The sequence below is a fragment of the Pinus tabuliformis genome, chromosome 9 (assembly GCF_031772625.1).
Source record: "Pinus tabuliformis cultivar Carrire ecotype Pingquan chromosome 9, CPIR1, whole genome shotgun sequence".
NCBI lineage: Eukaryota > Viridiplantae > Streptophyta > Pinopsida > Pinales > Pinaceae > Pinus > Pinus tabuliformis.
This window is the reverse complement of record NC_142307.1, coordinates 1,828,588,500-1,828,596,372: the sequence shown is the minus strand read 5'-3', so window position 1 is coordinate 1,828,596,372 and position 7,873 is coordinate 1,828,588,500.

The window sequence follows — 7,873 nt, the reverse complement described above, 5'->3', positions numbered from 1 at the left end:
ATCAAAGGCTTGGACATATTGAAGAAAAGGGCCTTCAGATACTTCATGGTAAAGGTATGGTAGAAGGTATGAGTAATAGCTCCCTGGATTTTGATTTCTGTGAAAATCGTGTATATGGGAAGCAGAATTGGGTGTGTTTCCCCTCTGGTAGTAAGAGGGCAAAACAGATATTAGAACTTGTGCATAATGATCTGTTTGGACCTGTGAAGGTTCCATCACTGGGTAAGTATGTGTACTATGTATCATTTATAGATGAATTCTCAAGGAATACATGGATCGATTTCCTTAAGAAGAAATCTGAAGTCTTTGACAGGTTTAAATAATTTAAGGTTGTGGTGGAAAACCAGACAGAGAATAAGATAAAGGTGCTGAGGACAGATAATGGTGGAGAGTTTCGCAGTAAGGAATTTGAAGAATTCTGTAAGAAGTGTGGTATAACATGACAGATTACTACTCCATATACACCTTAGCAAAATGGAGTTGTAGAAGGAATGAATAAGACGTTGATGGAAAGAGCAAGAAGCATGCTCAGTGGTGCCGGGTTAGGACAGGAATTCTGGGTAGAGGCAGTGGATACTGCATGTTACCTGGTCAACAGGTCACCTTCATCAGCGTTGGAGGATAAGACTCCATAAGAGGTATGGACTGCTAACAAACCCTCTCTTTCACATCTTAGGGTATTTGGATGTGATGCATATGTACATGTTCCAAACGAGAAATGAAACAAGTTGGATAGTAAATATGAAAAGTGCATCTTTATTGGGTATAAGGATGGTTTAAAGGGTTATAAGCTTTGGAACCCAGTCACACGAAAGGTTGTGTACAGATGAGATGTGGTGTTTAGAGAGGTGAAAGATGTTATTAGACATGAAATCCAACCAATGGAACTCGAGAAGATAGAGTTTGAGCTAAAGGAGGAAGAATCAGACTCTACAACAGAGGAGGAATCAGAAAATGAAGAGCCACAAACTCTGGCTTGGAGAAGATCACTTCAAGAAAGAAGGGAGCCTGAAAGGTATAGTCCATCTACATTCTGTTCAAATTTTTCTTTATCTATGACTGACGATGATCCCAGAACTGTGAAGGAAGCAGTAGATTCAGAGGATGGAAAACTCTGGAAAGAGGCCATGGTTGATGAAATGGCATCTTTGCACAAAAATGAGGCTTGGGATCTGGTGGAGTTGCCGGCTGAAAGGAAAACCATTGGGAGCAAATGGGTGTTCAAAAAGAAGACAACTGCAGAAGGAAAAGTGGAGAAATACAAAGCTTGGTTGGTAGCAAAAGGTTATTCCCATGTGTCGGGAATTGATTTTGGTGATATTTTTTCTCCTATTTCCAAGGTAACTTCTATTAGATTACTTTTATTTGTTGCTCCTGCTTTTGATTTTGAGGTAGAACAGATGAATGTGAAGACAACATTTATTCATGGGGATCTGGAAGAGGAAATCTACATGAAGCAACCTGAAGGCTTTGAAGTGAAGGGTAACAAAGAGCTGGTATGCAAGTTAAAGAAGTCTTTGTATGGGTTAAAACAGTCACCAAGGATGTGGTATCAGAATTTTGATACATTTATACGGGGACTTGGCTTCACTAGAAGCAAAGCAGATATCACTGTGTGTATTTTAAATTAATTGGAGACCATGTTATTTATCTGGTCTTATATGTGGATGATATGTTGCTGGTTGGAAATGACAAAGAAAATATCCAAGATTTTAAGACCCAATTGTCCTCCAAATTCAACATGAAATATCTTGATGCTGCAAACTATATTTTGGGCATGGAAATTAAAATAAATCAGGCAAAGAGGAAGCTCTGGTTAAACCAGAGGAAGTATGTCAAGACAATACTATAGAGGTTTAATATGCAGGATAGTAAACGGGTGAAGGTTCCTATTCCTGTAGGTGCGAGGTTATCTATTGAACAATGTCCCAAGACACAAGAAGAGGAAGAGTACATGTCCCGTGTTCCATATGAAAGTGCAGTCAGTAGCCTGATGTATGCAATGGTCTATACTAGACCAGACATTGCACATGCAGTGGGAGTATTGAGCAGGTTTATGTTAAAACCAGGAAAGGAGCATTGGACAGTAGTGAAGTGAGTTTTCAGATATTTGCATGGCACTAGTGATTATGGTTTGTGCTACCAAGGAAGACCAGGATTGGACAGAGTGTTGGATATTCATGGCTTTGTTGATGCAGAGTGGGCTAGAGATCTGGATCAGAGAAGATCTACAAGTGGGTATGTTTTTAACCTATTTGAAGGTGCACTCAGTTGGATGAGTAAGAAACAATTTGTGGTGGCATTATCAACTACAGAGGCAGAATACATGGTAGCCACTCATGCAAGCAAGGAAGTAGTTTGGTTGCATAGATTGTGTTCAAGTATGGGGTTAGTACACGAAGCTATAAGGATAGACTGTGACAATCAAAGTGCAATTTTCTTGGCAAAGAGCCCTGCATATCATTCAAAGACAAATCACATTGATGTTCAGTATCACTTTGTGAGGGATATAATAGAAGACAAAAAGGTGTTGCTGGTAAAGGTGGACACTTTGAAGAATACTACAGATGCATTGACAAAATCTATGAGCTCCGAGAAGTTCTCTTGGTGTAGAGAAACAATGGGCATTTCAAGGCTGGGAAAATGATTAAGCTCCCTTGTGGCCCCCTGTGGAAAGAAAAAAACAAGTGGGAGAATGTTGGGTTGTGTTATATTCTTTCCACATAGTCAATAGGGGGTTTGGAGGGCACCCGTAACCCCACTTTATGGAGTCTGGGGCAGTGCCCCAGAAAATTTTGGTTTTGGACCCTATCTTAGGTTGGGCGGACCAACCTATGGTTTTCTGCATGATTTTCGCACATTTTTTTTGGACGCGATGGTTTTCGGTCCATGGTATTGGATGCCTCGGCATGTAAAAATATGTATTATAACATTCAAAGGAACATAATGAAAAATCAATCTGGTAGTCCTGGTTTTGGGATCCAGGGGAAAACCTCTATGTATATGTGTGTTTTATGTGTTATGCTCTCGCATTGTTTATTTTTCTGTGTTTTAGAATTTGTATGCAAGTAATTTCTGTATGGGGTTAAAACCTACAATGTACGTACTAAACCAACCTAATTGCTATATTTTTCTTGGATTTAAATGGAAGTCTAACTTCCTTACCAATTTTGGATGATTTGCAAATTTTGTTTTCAGGTTTAGATATCTTCAATAGATCCCTGACAATGTTCCTTTTGTGAATTTTTACAATTTAATCAAGATTTAAATGACCCGACCTACATAACCATAATCAACTCTCATCAACCTTATTCAGGAAACATTTCATTGTATTTTCCTTGAAAACATACACATTACTATATGTTCTAACAACTTCAGCCATTATTTCATCTCTGCTTATAGACTTGATTCGACAATTTTTAGATATAATAAATACAACATAACCTTGGTCACACATCTAGTAAAAACTAAGTAAGTTATGCTTTAGGTCGTCAACAAGAAAAACATTATTCACCTCACCTCTACCATTCACTATGATAACAATTCATTTTCCCATAATCTTTCCTAGTGCATCATTTCCAAAGGTAATTTCCGTAGACCCCATGGAGTGGTCTAGAACAATAGAAGGTAAAGAATATAGTGTTTTACTTAGAGAAATTGAAGAATGTGAAAGAATCCTACTTGGAATCTATCACACTACTTACTTTCCTGCTTGCTTGTAAGCTCCAATCGTAGCTTCTATTGTTATAATTTGAACCTACAAATACAACTAAAACAAGCCAAGAATCCACAACATGTACATAGCATAATTCAATTACTCTATTCAATGAATCGTCAAGGTATTGAAAGACATGAATGTAAATGTAACACAACACATATACGAAAACGAGATACACTTTTTATTAATAGAAATTGGAGAGAGTTTACAACCAAGAATAGTAACTGACCTTGTAGAGATATCCCCAAGTTGACTTTTCCTTCCTAGTCACAAATCACACCTCAATGCCACCCGAATGCATGAAGATGGTGACTCTCTTATAAGAGATGAAGTATTCAAGGTAGGATCACATAGGAATCGAGCTTCTTATCCAAGTTAAATGGTTAAAATAAGCCCTAGAATATTCTAGAAGAGGAAGGTTTGGAAACATTTTTATTTTTCTCGAATTTCTAGAATCCGTGCACCCCTAGCAAGGAGCATGTTGTTGCTAACCAGTGCTAGTGTAGAACGAAGGACTCTAAAGGGGTAGGATGTGTTGGGGCTTAAAATATTGATTTTTAGGAACTAATAATAGAAATTTAGACTTTTTGGAAAGTTAATGCTTAGGGTTTTGTGAAGGGATGACGACAACATGTTCATGGATGTGGATTGATCTAATTTGCAGGACTTCTCACTAGATGTGACAAAATTCCCTGTAGCAAATTCTCCCCTAAAGAAAAAAGATAGAAAAAATAAAAGATGACTGAAGTGCTCTACCTTGTGATAAGTTCGGATCAAGAACAAGTGGTCGAGACCATCATTTTTTAGAACAAATTTTCATCATGAGATATTTGTTAAGGGAGGCATACCCATGCTTAGTACATAAGCTTACATTACATGTACAGTGATCAAGAAGTTGTGTCCACTGATGATAGAGAGTGGACCCATGCTTGGATGATTGTCTTGTATGATCATAGCCATCATGTTTTTGCAACTTTCTACTAATCTTGAAAGCATAGCCCAGATGGATGGAACTAGATCTGAGGTTTTGTATCTCATTCACTCGATTGTCCAATGTACAAGTATAACCATGTGGAAAAACAAGATGGAGAAAAATGTGGCAGACACTATATGGTTACTGATCAATAATGTAATTCATTAACATGCATGAGAGAAACTATCGATGATGTTAATGGATCTCAAGGTATAATAGTACAATCCATATGGAGTGAATGAATAAGTTGAATTTGAACACCACATAGAATTTTTCAATTGAAGACCTATGATGAAAAAATGTCACCAAGAGCGAGGAAACTTTCCATTGATGTATGCAAGCCCCAAGGTACCGAAAGGAGTTTCCAAGTAAACTTACTCGATAATGAGCTGATGTTGACAGGAACTAACCCATTGAAGGAGGGACTTGATTTATTCCCCATCAACTACACAAAACAGGTATCAAGAGTTGAGACAGAATCATATTGATGTGGAACTGGTTTAGGAACAAAAGACATGAATGGATTCTTAGGAGTATCGTAGTAGATATCAGCTAAAGGACTTCTCTTAAACATATCAAGGGCACTGAATGGATTTGGAAGCATCGACCTAAAATTGAAAGCGAAGGCTTTGATATGGTATGATGAACCTAAAAGACAAGCATATTTCACAACCTAAGAGCCATGGAGGTGAAGTGAAAGAGTTTCATGTTCAATATTGACTCCGTGCTATTAGTATGTAGAGTACCTTGTTTCCAAATTTCCCTAACCATTTTTTGTCAATACCTATTCATTTTTTAATAATCTCGATGAGGATAACATATTCTTGATTTGTAATTTCATCTTTCAGATGAATCCCTCTTAGTATTTTTAAGGAACACTGAGAAGGATTTGTTTGGTTCGATCATGTTCAATGAATCCATCATTTTTTTATGTTTTTAAGAGTCCAAGGAAGGTGTTGGCTTAAGGTTGCATGACCCAGGTTCAGAGTTATTTCCGCCAACTAAAAAACCCCTAAAATATTAGCTCTTTCACCAACAGCCTGCGTAGCGCAGGCTGCAGTCTCACCCGAAGCAATATAGGGGGATGCTAGAACCAATTTTCTACATCTAGGGATATGTGACAAGTGGTTTATAAGTCTGCACAGCTTCAGATCTACCTTCATGCAGATGGATACCTTCTTAGGGCTTATTATCACATCTAAGTCAAAATGGCTTCTAGACCTTTGCGAAGGTCTACGATCAGTATTTGCAAACCTTAACTAGATGATTTATCTAATTTGGGCATCAATAAATAACCCTAGATATGATTTCGCGCAAATCTGTTCAATTTGTCAAAAAGCATAGAAGAATTAACTATTATCTTCGCGGAACAAGATAACTACTTAAATCATGCATTAATAAGATAGATTGAATGACTTCATGCAACATTCATCAAATATTTCATAAAACCATATCATTAAGTGATAGAATATAACTTAAATAGATTCACCACAAATACATAGTAATTCTTAAAAGTTGTCTTTATTTATCTTCAATGTTCAGATTTTAGACTCTTCTACCCTGTGCACTCATCTGTAGGGATCCGCGCACTCAGTTGCGGACTCTATCCAAGCCTCTTGCGCACTTAACTATGGGATCCTTCCCTTCTTCACATAAGCACAGGAAGCAGAGCCTTCCTGCCTTAGCACATTCCCAAGACAATAAAAACCTTTCAGTGTAGCCAATTCTCTATCAAAAGTTATCCCTAAGACTCGCTATGACTCAACTATATTTATATTTTCTTCATACAATACCATGCTTTGTGAACCATGGGTGGGTCTCAAAAATGACTTAACTATCTATCCAATCAAGGGGCTAAAACCCCTTTGACACCTATCTATTTGCATGCTCCACATCCAGATATCACAAAGACTTTATATATTTTACGAAAACATGTACAAAATTTGGGTTAACTAACCCCGAAACGGATCCTAGGGACCCTATCGCAAGAGGCCCCCAACATAAAGATCATGACTTGCCCTCGACTCACTTAGCTAACACCACTATCTTGCTACAAAGACTACCCAACTCAACCTGCATCACTGCAACTTTAGCACGACTCTGTGCCACTACCTGTTGTACCTCTTCGACCAATATCTTTGTTGCTGGTCCTTCTAGTGTGAGGCACATTTTCCTTTGTGTCTGTTATAGCCCCTTGATCTTCTCCTGAAGTGACAGAGTAAGATGACAAGCTTATTCTAGCCATGACTACAATCTAGCCTTCAGCAGGGCCTCTTTCCTTTGCAAGTCTTCCACCTGTGTTAGCAGTTGCTTTAATTTCTTCTAGCGCCTCATTAATGTCCTCAAACCCATCCTTGAATCTAAATTTTAGTAGAAAAATTTCCCTTAAAACTTCCCATTCGTCTATTCCATGGCAAAGCTCCGTCTCTAATTTCCAGTTCATTGGGATGGTATGTAATGTATGATAGAATATATGCACCCATTCTTGTTGTGGTTTTGTTCTGCAGGCCTTAGTCCACCGTGCTAAATGATCGCACGGATCATCCTTTCCACTATTTCTTTTTGTCATCCTATTGTTAGCGTAACCAAACCTTAACTTCATCATTCTGTGGTATTCTCTCTATGCTTAAAATCTCTCCTTGTCCGTACCCCACCAACGAGCAAGCATAGCATGGAGCGCCAATTCCAATTCTTGGAATTGATGCTCTTTTGGTAATTCCTTTTCGAATTAATCTAAAAATATTTCAACATCAGTCAACCTATCATAATGTGAAAGTTTTCTTACCTCAGTCGAAATACACCGTAGCGACTTGGTCATCATATTGCAGTGGAGCGTAGATACTTCATGTAGTCTATTCTACCAATTCTTAAGTTCTTCATCTGAATCTGATGCGCAAGAGCTATCCCTATCCCACACAATTTTTCAATCTGTTGTAGGATTGATCCAATCCTGATCTCACGTTTTTATCGTGTATATCTTATTAAGATAATTGTCACTTTCTACATAGTTGCGCATACATTCAGTGTAACGTGTTCCTTCTGTAGGGTCTAATGGTACTACTACCCAAAGTGACTTCTTCTCAAAGGACATCTTTTGTTTTTTCCAGTTGATTACTCCATTCATATCAATAGCCCAGACGATTCCTAGTACCACAAGGTATGGGCTACTATCATCCACTATA